The 12664-nt window shown below is 47.2% G+C and overlaps 1 protein-coding gene across 1 annotated transcript in view; it reads right to left on the bottom strand.

The window, feature by feature from the left end:
* The window catches only part of jazf1b (JAZF zinc finger 1b), a 397554-nt gene that overhangs the window by 214881 nt on the left and 170009 nt on the right, over positions 1–12664 (bottom strand). The gene's annotated exons all lie outside the window — the stretch shown is intronic.

The raw sequence follows: 12664 nt of genomic DNA, 5'->3' as shown, positions 1-12664 counted from the left end.
TTTGGAGAAGTTTGGGTTGGGCCCTGGGTTTGCGTCATGGATGTGGTTGTTGTCCAAGGCTCCTTCTGCCAGCATTCGTACCAACATAATGAGTTTGGGGTCTTTTTGGCTGCAAGGGGGGGGACGAGGCAGGCGGGTCCCTTTTGTTCACGTTGGTGAATGAGCCACTGGCTATTGCTCTGAGGGCCTCAATAAGTGGAGAGCGATTGTTAGGGGTGGGGTGGAACATAGGGCGTCCTTCTATGCAGGTGACCTTCTGCTATACGTGAGGGACCCGGGGAATGTTACGAGAGACATAATGAGTATATTGAAGAACTTTGGCTGCTTCTCTGGATACAAGTTAAATTTAGGTATTTTGTGGTCAACAATTCGGGGAAGGATGTCAGTCCGGGGGCGGTGGGGCTACCTTTCAGTCAGGCCGGGACTAGCTTTCGGTATTTGGGGGTACTGGTGTATGGGATTGGGCACGGCTCAGTAAATTGAATTATACCAGCCTAATGAGTAGGGTCAAGGCTGACCTGCAAAGGTGGGACAGCCTCCTGCTGTCCTTGGCTGGCCGGTTCAATCCATTAAGATGAACATTTAACCAAGACTCTTGTTCTTATTTAAGTGTCTTCCGAGTATTACACCCCCCCCCCCCCCCCTAAGGATTCGGAGAAGGTCCTGCAGAGGGATAGATTGTCGTGGAGGCTTGCGCTGCCAAATTTGATGTTTTATAACTGGGCCGTCAATTCGGAGGAGTGTTGGGGTGGTGTGGAGACCAGGGGTCTACCTGGGTATGGATGGAGTCTGGGTCATGGAGAGGGTTTAGTTTGGGGGCACTGGTGACTGTGTCTCTGCCATTTGCTCCGGTAGTTGTCTCCACTTTAAAAATATGGAGCAATTCCGACAGCACTTCAAGTTGGGGTCAGTGTCAAGGCTGGCTCCATTTGTAAGAACCACTTGTTCGAGCTTGCGAAGTTGGATGCCACATTTGGAGGGTGGGAGGGGCTGGAGAGAGAGTGAGTGATTTATTCCTGAAGGGGCAGTTGGCCAGCCTGGAGGAGTTGAAAGAGAAAGTCGGGCTCTCGTGCTCGGATGCGATTAGAAACCTTTGGATATGGAATTTTGTGTTCAGTATGATATTCCCGACATTCCCAGTGGCGCCGCCATCAACCTTACGGAGAGGATTTTATCCTGTGCAGGGTCGGAAGAGGGTAATATGTCTGACATATATGGACGGATTTTGGGAGAGGATCTGGTCTTGTTGGAAGGGGTGAAGACCAAACGGGAGGTGACGCTGTGGCCTATAATGGAGGAAGCGGTGTGGAGTGAGGCCCTTTGTAGGGTGAATGCCACGTCATCCTGTGCGAGGCTGAGCCTAATCCAGCTCAAGGTACTGAGCTGGCAGGGCGCACCTCACTAAAATCAGACTGAGTTGTTTTTTTGCAGGGGTTGAAGATAAGTGCGAACGCTGTTTCAGAGGGCCCGCGAATCACACGCACATGCCCTGGTCCTGTCGTAAGTGTGAGCGTTTTGGGGTCTCTTTTTTCAGCAATTCTGAACATTGAGCTGGAGCCCTGTCCTTTAGTGGCTATATCTGGGGTCATAGAGTCATAGAATCATACAGCACAGAAAAGGCCCTCCGGCCCATCTTATCTGCGCCAGTCAAAAACAACCACCTAACTATTCTAATCCCATTTTCCAGCACTTGGCCCATAGCCTTGCATGTCCTGGGATTGCAAGTGGACATCTAAATACTTCTTAAATGTTATGAAGGTCTGTTTTCACCACCTTTCAGGCAGAAAATTCCAAACAACCCTCTGGGTTTTTCCTCACATCCCCTATAAGCCCCCCCCCCCTTACCTTAAATATATGCCCCCGGTCATTGACTCCTCCACCAAGGGGAAAGATTTGTTCCCGTCGACTCTTATCTGTGCCCCTCATAATGTTATACATCTCAATCATGTCCTCCAAGTCTCCTGTGCTCCAAGCAAAACAATGCGTCTATCCAATCTCTCTTTATAACTAACACTCTCCAGCCCAGGCAACATCCTGATAAATCTCCTCTGCACCCTTTCCAGTGCTATCCCATCCCTACTATAATGTGAATTCCAGAACTGCACACAATACTCCAGCTGTGGCCTAACCAACATTTTATACAGTTCCAGAAAAACCTCCCTGTTCTTAAACCCTATGCCTCGGCTAATGAGGGCAAGTATACCATATACCTTCTTAACCACTGTATCCACCTGCACACTAAGATCCCTCAGGATCCTGCTGTTCATCATGTATTCCCTTGCTTTGTTTTCCTGCCCAAGTGCATCACCCCACACATTTACGTGGTGAATTCCATTTGCCACTAATCAGCCCATCTGACCAGCCTGTCAATATGGCAGCACGGTAGCATAGTGGTTAGCACAATTGCTTCACAGCTCCAGGGTCCCAGGTTCGATTCCCGGCTTGGGTCGCTGTCTGCACGTTCTCCCCGTGTGTGCGTGGGTTTCCTCCGGGTGCTCCGGTTTCCTCCCACAGTCCAAAGATGTGCGGGTTAGGTGGATTGGCCATGCTAAAAAATTGCCCTTAGTGTCCAAAATTGCCCTTAGTGTTGGGGTGGGGTTACTGGGTTATTGGGGATAGGGTGGGGGTATGAGCTTGGGTAGGGTGCTCTTTCCAAGAGCTGGTGCAGACTCGATGGGCCAAATGGCACTGTAAAAATTCCATGATCCTCCTGTAACAGAAGGCTATCCTTCTCACTATTTACCACCCCACCAATTTTTATATCATCCGCAAACTTACTGATCAGCCCTCCTACATTCATATCTACATCATTTCTTTAATCCACAAACAGCAAAGGGGTATCGGTCCTGCCGGAGCTGTCGATGGGGATGTGGGCAGATGACCTGACCGATGCCTCTCGTTGGTTCCTGGGAGGTGAATCCTGGTGCGTTGGAGGCTGGTGCCGCCATCTACTGTCTCTGCGTAGCTAGGTGATTTAATGGAGTTTTTGCATCTCAAGAAGGTCAAATGCACAGTGAGGGGGGTCAATTGAAGGGTTCTACTGGAGATGGAAACCATTTAGATTGTATTTCAAGGAATTGGTCACTGTTAGAGGTTAGAGGGGGATAGGGAGCAATGCGGGTGTGGGTTAGTTTACTAGATTATTGCTTTTTTTTTTAGTTTATTGTTGTTGTTTGGATTTTTTTCTTCTTGTTGTATTTTTTGGTATAAAATGACAAAAGTGTACTAAAAATATAGCCCTTGAAAAACCCAACACCATTGTCAACTGAAACTTGGTCAAAGAGGTAAAAGGAGGAAAGAGAGTTGGGGAGGCAGAGAGGTTTACAGAGGGAATTCCAGAGATTAGGACTTTAGTAGCTTAAGGCACACCAATCAATAGTGGTATGCGGCGCGATGTCGACCGGCGCCAAAAACGGCGCGAATCAGTCCGGCATCGCGCCGCCCCAAAGATGCGGAATGCTCTGCATCTTGGGGGGCCGAGCCCTCACCTTGAGGGGCTAGGCCCGCGCCGGAGTGATTTCCGCCCCGCCGGCTGGCGGGAAAGGCCTTTGGTGCCCCGCCAGCTGGCGCGGAAATGACTTTGCCATGCGATGCATGCGCGGGAGCGTCAGCGGCCGCTCACGGCATCCCCGCGCATGCGCAGTGGAGGGGGTCTCTTCCGCCTCCGCCATTGTGGAGACCGTGGCGAAGGCGGAAGGAAAAGAGTGCCCCCACGGCACAGGCCCGCCCGCGGATCGGTGGGCCCTGATCGCGGGCCAGGCCACCGTGGGGGCACCCCCCCGGGGCCAGATAGCCCCGCACCCCCCTCAGGACCCCGGAGCCCGCCCACACAGCCTTGTCCCGCCGTTCGAAAGGTGGTTCAATCCACGCCGGCTGGCGTGGGTTGACAGCGGCGGGACTTCAGCCCATCACGGACCGGAGAATCACCGGGGGTGGGCCCGCCGACCGGCGCGAGGTCCGCCGACCGGGGCGGCGCGATTCCCGCCCCCGCCGAATCTCTGGTGAGGGAGAATTCGGGACACGGCGGAGGCGGGATTTACGCCAGCTCCCGGCGATTCTCCGACCCGGTGGGGGGGGTCAGAGAATCGCGCCCATGATTCGAATCATGTTGTTCAAAAGGCCAGAATTGCAAAAGCATAAATATATCTCACACTGCCATGAAGTATTAGGAAGGTATTTGAAAACAAGGCTAAAAATGTTAAAATCAAGTTTTCTCTCAAAGAGGAGCCAATGCAAGTCATTGAGCACAGGGTGATGGGTGAATAAGACTTGGTGTGAGTTACAGCAAGAGCAGTACACTTTTGAATGACCTCAAGGTTATGGGGCTAGAAGATGGGAGTCCAGCCCAGGAGTGAAATGTAACAGGAAGTCTTGAGATAATTAAGGTATGGATCAGCTGAAGCAGGGATGGAGTCGGGCAATGTTAATGAAATGCGGACTGAAACTCATTCTCGGGTCAAATGTGATACCAAGGTTGGTTGCAGCCTGTTTAGCATTAGATAGTTGAGACGGATGAACAGGCAGCTACAGAACAGAGAAGATAATGCGGCCAATGGTTATGGTCTTCCCAGTATTGAAATTTCTGCTCATCAGCAATGAATGGAGGCAAAAGGAGGGAGGCAAAAAACAGCAAACTACAGGCCAATTAGCCCAAAATCATAGGGAAAGTGCTAGAATCCATTATTAAGGAGGTTATAGCAGGGTACTTAGATAATCACAATTTGATCAGGGACAGCCAACAAGGCTTTGCGAACGGAAGGCAAGTTTAACTAATGTTAGCTTTTTAAACAAATTAACATTCAAGATGGATAATGGGGGATTGGTAGATGTAGTAAATTTGGATTTCCAAAGGCATATGATAAGGTGCCACGGTAAAGGTTACTACGCAAGATAAGAGCACATGGTGTAAGGGGTAACAAATTAGCATGGCCAAAAGATTGGTTGGCTAACAGGAAGTAGACAGTAGGGGTAAATGTTTTTTGGGGGATTAGCAAGCTGTAATTAATGCAGTGCCAAAAGGGACCAAAGCTGAGTCCTCAACTACTTACAATTTATATGAATAACTTGGATGAAGGGACTGAAAGTACGGTAGCTAAATTTGCTAATGACACTAAGATATGTAAGAGAGTAAGTTGTCAAGAGGAGGTAGAGAATGCAAAGGGATGTAGACAGGTTAAGTGAGAGGGCAGAAATTTTGCAGCTGGAGTATAATGTGGGTAAACCTGAACTTGTTCACTTTGGCAGGAAGAATAGGAAAGCAGTATACTATTTAAAATGGTGAAAGATTGCAGAACTCAGTGATAGAGGAATCTGGGGGTCCTGGTACATGAATCACAAAGTTAGTATGCAGGTACAGCAAATGATAGGAAGACAAATGGAATGATGATGCTTATTGCAAGAGAAATGGAAAATAAAAGTAGAGAAATTTTACTTCAGCTGTACAGGACCTTGGTGAGACCACATCTGGAGTAGTGTATGCAGTTTTAGTCTCTTTACATCACAGAATCCCTACCGTGCAGAAGAAGGCCATTCGGCCCATCGAGTGTGCACTGACCTTCTGAACGAGCACACCATTCATGCCCATTCCCGCGCCCTATCCCAATAACCCCTTAACCTAATCTGCACATCTTTGGACTGTGGGAGGAAACCGAAGCATCCGGAGAAAACCCACACAGACATCAGGAGAATGTGCAAACTCCTCAAAGAAAGTCTGAAAGAGAGAGGTATGTGACATGTTGCTGTTTTCAGCCGTTTCTTCTCTAGACTCCTTCAAAAGCACCCAGGGCACTGTAATAAAACATATTTCAAAATCATGACTCTAGCCACATGATCTCTCTCTAGCCATAATGATTTGAGTATTCCACAGAAGTTAACTGATGAGTGCACAACTGGACAGACCTTGGCTATTGTGTTACGGCCTAGGTGATTATTTTGTCAATGTCCCAGCCGTCACTTAATTTGTCCATTCTCCCCTGCAATGAGCTAGGAAGAATATATAAACACCTTCAATATAGTCATTGTTTTCGTAGACTTTGCCCCTGTCTGATGGCCTGGAACATAGTTTTATAGAAATTCAAATGGGGACAGCCAGCCACAAACTTTCTTTAAAGCAATTAATGACATCAGCAGGTGTGAAATTCAAAAAAGAGGTTTTCCTTGGCATATCCTAATTGTAATCCCGACTGAAAATTTAACAATATCAGCTAGCCATGGGAGCCTGGAAGAGAAGTTGGGTGGTCAGCAACTTAGTGGGAAGAGTTAGGGAGCAAGAGGTGGACCTTATGGATATGCTGAGTTTAGAGACCAAGAGGTAGACCTTATGTACATGCCGAGCTGAGAGAGGAAATGAGAAGGTTTAGGGGAAAATTAAGAATGATGCAACTTCAGGGCTAGGGCAGGGGGAAACCTTTGAGGTGGTTTCACCCCATGGCTTAGGGAAGGAATTGGTAGAGGAAGATGGCCTCAATCTTAGTGACAAAGAAATCCATGAGTTCTTTGCACATCATTGGAGGTGAGGGGGCTGGTAGAAGACAGGGGAGAGGGGATTATGACAATTTACATTGAAAATCAATGGTACATTCAACATTTGGAATTATTAACTGTGCAAAAAGGGCAGAATAAAACAATGGTAGGCTGAATTTAATCCAAATGTCTTGTGAATTGCAGTTCATAGGAATTTAGGGGTAGTAGGACATTCAGCCCATCAAACTTGCTCCGCCATTCAGTAAGATCATGTTTGACCATCCACTTCAATGACCTTTTCCTCACACTATCCTTATATCACTTTACGTCACTGGTATTTAGAAATCTGTCCATCTCTACTTTAAATTTACTCAATGACTGAGCTTCCACAGCCCTGCCGTCGAGAATTCCAAAAATTCACAAATCTCTGGGTAAAAAAAATTCACCTCATCTCAATCCTGCGTGGTTTCCCCCTTATTTTGAAATTGTGTCCCCTGGTTCCAGACACCCTAACAGGGGAAGCATCTTACCTGCACCTACCCTGTCTATCCCTTATAAGTTTCAATGAGATCACCTCTCATTCTTCAAAACCCTACAGAATAAAGATCCACGTTCCCCAATCCTGGGAACAAGTCTGGTGAACCTTCATTGCATTCCCTCTATGTCAATAATATCCTTCCTACGGTATGAGGATGGAAACTGCACACAGTACTCCAGGTGCAGTCTCACCAAGCTTCTATACAATTGAAGCAAAACTTTACTATTCCTATGTTCAAAGTCTCTTGTGAGAAAGGGTAACATACCATTAGCCTTCTTAATTGCTTGCGCCGCCTGCGTGTTAACCTTTAGTCATTTATTGAAGAGGACATCCAGGTCCCTTTATGCATCCACACTTTTGAATCTCTTACCATTTAAGCAAGTTCTAGGCTGGACTACAGGCTCCTGTCCACTGTCATATCTTCATTGAAAGTGCGTCATAAAACTCTTTCCTCTGTAGTTCTGGTAAGTTACAGCAGCAAAATGGAAGCAGCTCTAAACTTCCTGATCTATCTATGCACTAATATTTTCTAGATCCTACATGAAAATGTATCAGCAGGTTTCTCCCTTCTTTTACATAAGCCAATTCATTCAAGCTATTTTCATGGAGACATTTTTAATTCCTCTTCGATGCCTCATTGTTAATACAACACAAACTGGTTTCACTACCATCTACTACTTCGTGAAATATTCTGCTTACTTACCTAAAAAACTGTGAAAATTTGTTTTGTGGAAAGGTCGGTAGTAGATTGCGTCACTTCCAGAAAGTTTGGGAAAATTACATTTCAATCAGCTCCTAATGCCTGGTCTCTCAATCAAGCACTGAGTGCCTTTGAATGAGGGTCCCATCTTTCCCCAACAGGGGCCCACAAGAAACCCCACAGGGTTTGCTTTGCGTACTTCCTGCATGGAAACTCTATGCAGGTTGAATATCAGCAGCACAGGGATGAGATCCTTATGTGGCCCTTGAGGGCCTCAATTAGCATTCAGATGGGAAGTCAGCGGACCCCTCGTCACATTCTCCCACTCAATTAAATTCTCCCCATGCCTTCAAACTTATCACCGGGATTAAATTTGACCCACGGAGTAGCTAGAGGAAGGCTCAGGTTAATTTAAGATTGGCAATAAAAACAAAATTCTTATAATTTCCAATGCAGCATCAATCAACGAGAGCATAGCAACAACAAAATAGCAAGAGATTTAAAAACATATAATAAAGAACTTTCCTATCGGGGGTAGATATGTGATTGTGACAGGGGCGCTGGAGGGGAGGTTAGTGGAGCTGTTAAGTGTATAAGGTCCCAATTGGGATGATGTGGGATTCGCAAAGGAGTTTGGGGCCATCCCTGACTTGGACACACACGAAATGATCCCATCAGGGGTTAGCAAGGCTAATGGTGGAAATGGGAGGGGTGGACCCTTGGAGGTTTCTGCACCTGAGTGAACGGGAGTATTCGTTTTTCTCAGCAGTCCATAAGGTTTACTCACGGATCGACTTTTTCGTGGTGGGAAAGGCTTTGCTGGCTGGGGTTAAGGGGTCGGAATACTCGGCAATTGCAGTGTCAGATCATGCTCTGCATTGGGTGGATATGGTACCGGAGAAGGGAGTAGCGCAGAGGCCGGGGTGGAAATTAGATGTGGGACTTTTGGGGGACCAAGGGTTCTGTGACAAAATTGAAAAGGTAATTGAGGAATATGTAGGTTTCAACTGTACGGTGACGTGTCGAAGGCAGTTGCTTGGGAGGCTCTAAAGGCGGTGGTGAGGTGATTTTGTTTCAGGCCAGGGTGGACAATGAGGAGAGGTTGGAGCGGCAGAGGGTAATAGATGAGATGTTGGAGGTAGATATGAGTTATGCAGAAGATGGGGACCCAGCGAAGCTGGAAAAGAAGAAGGAACTACAGGCGAGCTTTGACCGACTATCTAGGAAGGCGGTGCGCCAACTGAGACGAGCAAGGGGTGCAGTTTACGAACATGGAGATAAGGCAGGTATGTTACAACATGTTACAACATGTATGTTAGCAGGTCAGCTCCGGAGGGAGGCAGCTGTAAGGGAAATTGTTCAGGTGAGGGATAGGGCAGGGAAGTTGGTGGTGGCTCCGGATCTGATTAACAAGGTTTTTGAGGAATTTTATGAGAGGTTGTACAGGTCAGAGCCACCTGGGGGAGACCGTGAGATGCAGGAATTTCTAGATGGGTTGGAGTACCCGAGGTTTGGGGAGGGGGACAGGGCTACATTAGAAGGAGCGATGGTGAAGCAGGAGATAAAGGATGCAATTGGGAGGATGCAGTTGGGGAAGGTGGCAGGGCCGGATGGGTTTCCGGTGAAATATTATAAAAAATTAAAGGATAAGCTGGCACCCCTGATGGTGGGGATGTTTGAAGAGGCGATAGGGAAGGGGGTGTTGCCACAAACGTTGGGGCAGGCATCGATTTCCCTGTTGCTAAAAAAAGATAAGGATCCGACAGAGTGTGGTTCATATAGGCCCATATCACTTCTGAATGTGGACGCAAAAGTATTGGCGAAGGTACTGGCGGGTAGGCTGGAGGAGTGCCTCCTGAAGGTGATAGGTGAAGATCAGACGGGTTTGTGAGAGGGAGGCAGCTCTTTTCAAACGTTAGAAGGGTATTGAACCTCGTTATGGCACCGGCAGAGGGGAAGGAAACAGGTGGTTGTAGCACTGGACGCTGAGAAGGCGTTTGACAGGGTAGAATGGGGGTACTTGATGGCAGTTCTGGAGCGGTTTGGGATTGGACAAAGATATGTGAACTGGGTAAAGCTACTATATAAGGAGCCGAGGGAGAGTGTCCGCACAAACAACATCAGCTCGAGATACTTTACTCTCCAACGTGGGACGAGGCAAGGATGTCCTATGTCCCCCCCTGCTGTTTATACTCGCAAATGAGCCATTGGCCATCGCATTAAGAAGTTCGGGAGTATGGAAAGGAATAGAGCATAGGGTGTCCTTATATGCCGATGACTTGCTGTTAAACGTGTCGGAATCGAGTGTGTCGATAGGGCGAATATCGGAGCTGCTCCGAGTGTTTGGGTCTTTCTCGTGGTACAAACTAAATCTAGACAAGAGTGAGTATTTTGTGGTGTCTCGGCCGGGGGTGGGGGCAGGGGTGTTGGGGGGGGGGCTGCCATTCCGCAGGGCAGGGACTCACTTTAGGAACCTGGGGGTGCAGGTTGCCCGGCTCTGCAGGTACAACATTTCTAGTTTGGTGGGGAGAGTGAAAGCTGATCTGGCAAGGGGGGATGGTCTCCCTCTGTCACTGGCGGGTCAGGTACAGGGGGTAAAAATGAACATGTTGCTGCGATTTCTGTTATTTTTCAATGCCTGCCGATTTTCCTGCCAAAGGCTTTTTTCAGAGAGGTTGAGGGAAGGATTACTTCGTTCATATGGGGAGGGAAGGTGTCCAGAGCCAGAAAAGTGTTGCTACAGAGGGGAAGGCAGGCAGGGGGTTTGGGTCTTCCGAACCTGATGTATTACTACTGGGCGGCGAATGTGGAAAAGGTGCGGAGCTGGGTCAGAGGGGTTGATTCCCAGTGAGTCAGAATGGACGAGAATTTGTGCAATGGGTCGGGATTGAAAGCACTAGCAACAACGCCCGCTCCCGATAACCCTGGGGTAATACTCAGGGGAAATATTCAGGGAGTCCAGTAATAATAGCTTCATTGAGAATTTGGAGGCAGTTTCGCCGACATTACGGGTTGGGGGCAGGGTCAAGGGAAATGCCGATTTGGAGGAACCACAGATTTGAGCCAGGGAGGTGGGATGGAAATTTTTTGGAAATGGGAGGAGAAGGGGATTAAGACACTAAAAGATTTGTTTCTTCGGGGTCGGTTTGCAGGATTGACGGAGCTGGAAGTGAAGTATGGGTTGGAGCAGGGGGAAATGTTTAGATACATGCAGGTTTGAGATTTTGCCAGAAAGGAGATACAGAGCTTCCCGGTGGAGCCGGCCTCCGCATTGCTGGAGGAGGTGCTGACGACAGGGGGACTGGAGAAGGGGGTAGTGTCAGCGGTTTACGGAGCTATTTTGGAAGAGGAGAAGGCACCACTGGAAGGGATCAAAGTAAAGTGGGAGGAAGAGTTGGGAGAAGATATGGAGGAGGGGTTCTGGTGTGAGGTGCTCCGGAGAGTGAATACCTTCACCTCGTGCGCGAGGTTGGGGCTGACACAGCTGAAGGTGGTATACAGAGCACACCTCACGAGGGCGAGGATGAGCCGATTCTTTGAAGGAGTTGAAGATGGGTGTGAACGTTGCGGGGGGAGCCCCGCTAATCATGTTCATATGTTTTGGTCCTGTCCAAAGCTAGAGGATTACTGGAAGGAGGTTTTTAAGGGTAATTTCTAAAGTGGTGCACATGAAACTGGACCCGGGCCCCCGGGAGACCATATTCGGGGTGTCGGCCCAACCAGAGTTGGAAACTGGTGCGGGGGCAGATGTTGTAGCCTTCTCCTCGTTGATAGCCCGAAGACGGATCCTGATAGGTTGGAGAGCAATCTCTCCACCCTGTGCCCTGGCGTTGCCTGGGGACCTGTTGGAATTCTTGACTCTTGAGAAGGTTAAGTTTGAACTGAGGGGAAGGATGGAGGGGTTCTACAATTCATGGGCATTATTCATTATGCACTTTCAAGTACTGGATAACATCGAACATTAGTTGGGGCGTGTGGGTGGGAGGGTTGGGGGAGGGGGGCTGTGTGTGTTGATGATGACTATGGGTGATCCCTAATTCCTTTTTGTCATTTGTTTGTGTGAACATGCGGGCTAATGTTTGGGGTTTGGTCGGAGGGTGGGATCGTTGTTATTGATATGGGGATTGACATATTTGTTACTGATTATTGTTGGTGGGTGTAAATGTGGGAGAAAATGTGAAAAAGGAGGAGAATAAAAATATATATTTTTTAAAATAAAGAACTTTCCTGCATTCCATCTTCACCTCCCAGTAGTTAGTGGTCATAAAGCACTTTGGTGCCCCAACATACAGGGAATTGAAAATAATTTCCAGTTCCAACTACAAAGTAATATTATGACAAACTATAGGTCGTAAATTGCCATAATTAATTCGTTCTGAAAATTAATCTGATTTCTAAAAATTACACGCAACAAAAATAAAAAGGTCTGTGACTATTTTCTACAGGGAAAATTCCAATAGTTTGATGCAGCGAGAACCCGCGATGCATTGCAGTAATTCATGTTGTAGAATTTTCAAAAGGCTTCTTATAAAGGATTACTTATTTTAGGGAAATTGTCCGTTCATATGCACTTTACAAAGTAAGCATATGATGTGGTTTGGGCTAGTACTTTCACCTTTAAGTCCTGTGAGGGCCATGATTAACAAATGATTTAATACTGCAGCACATTCAATTTATCAACTGAAATGTGTTACCGATACTTTCCAACGAAAGGGATAAAAAAAGCACAAGCTCATGTCTATTGGCCATATGAAACAGCAAAAACCAATTGCAAATGTCTAAATGAAATTTTTATATACATTTTTATTAGTTTTTTATTTTTACCAATAATGCAACAAACCCTTACAACTGATGCAGTACAGTTAAAATGTTTCTACATATATATTTTTAAAATAAATTTAGAGTACCAATTCATTTTTTCCAATTAAGGGGCAATTTTAGCGTGGCCAATCCACCTAACCTGC

The sequence above is a fragment of the Scyliorhinus torazame genome, chromosome 6 (assembly GCF_047496885.1).
Source record: "Scyliorhinus torazame isolate Kashiwa2021f chromosome 6, sScyTor2.1, whole genome shotgun sequence".
Classification (NCBI taxonomy): Eukaryota; Metazoa; Chordata; class Chondrichthyes; order Carcharhiniformes; family Scyliorhinidae; genus Scyliorhinus; species Scyliorhinus torazame.
Note: the sequence above shows the minus strand (reverse complement) of the source record. Positions and strands in the feature narration are given on the sequence as shown.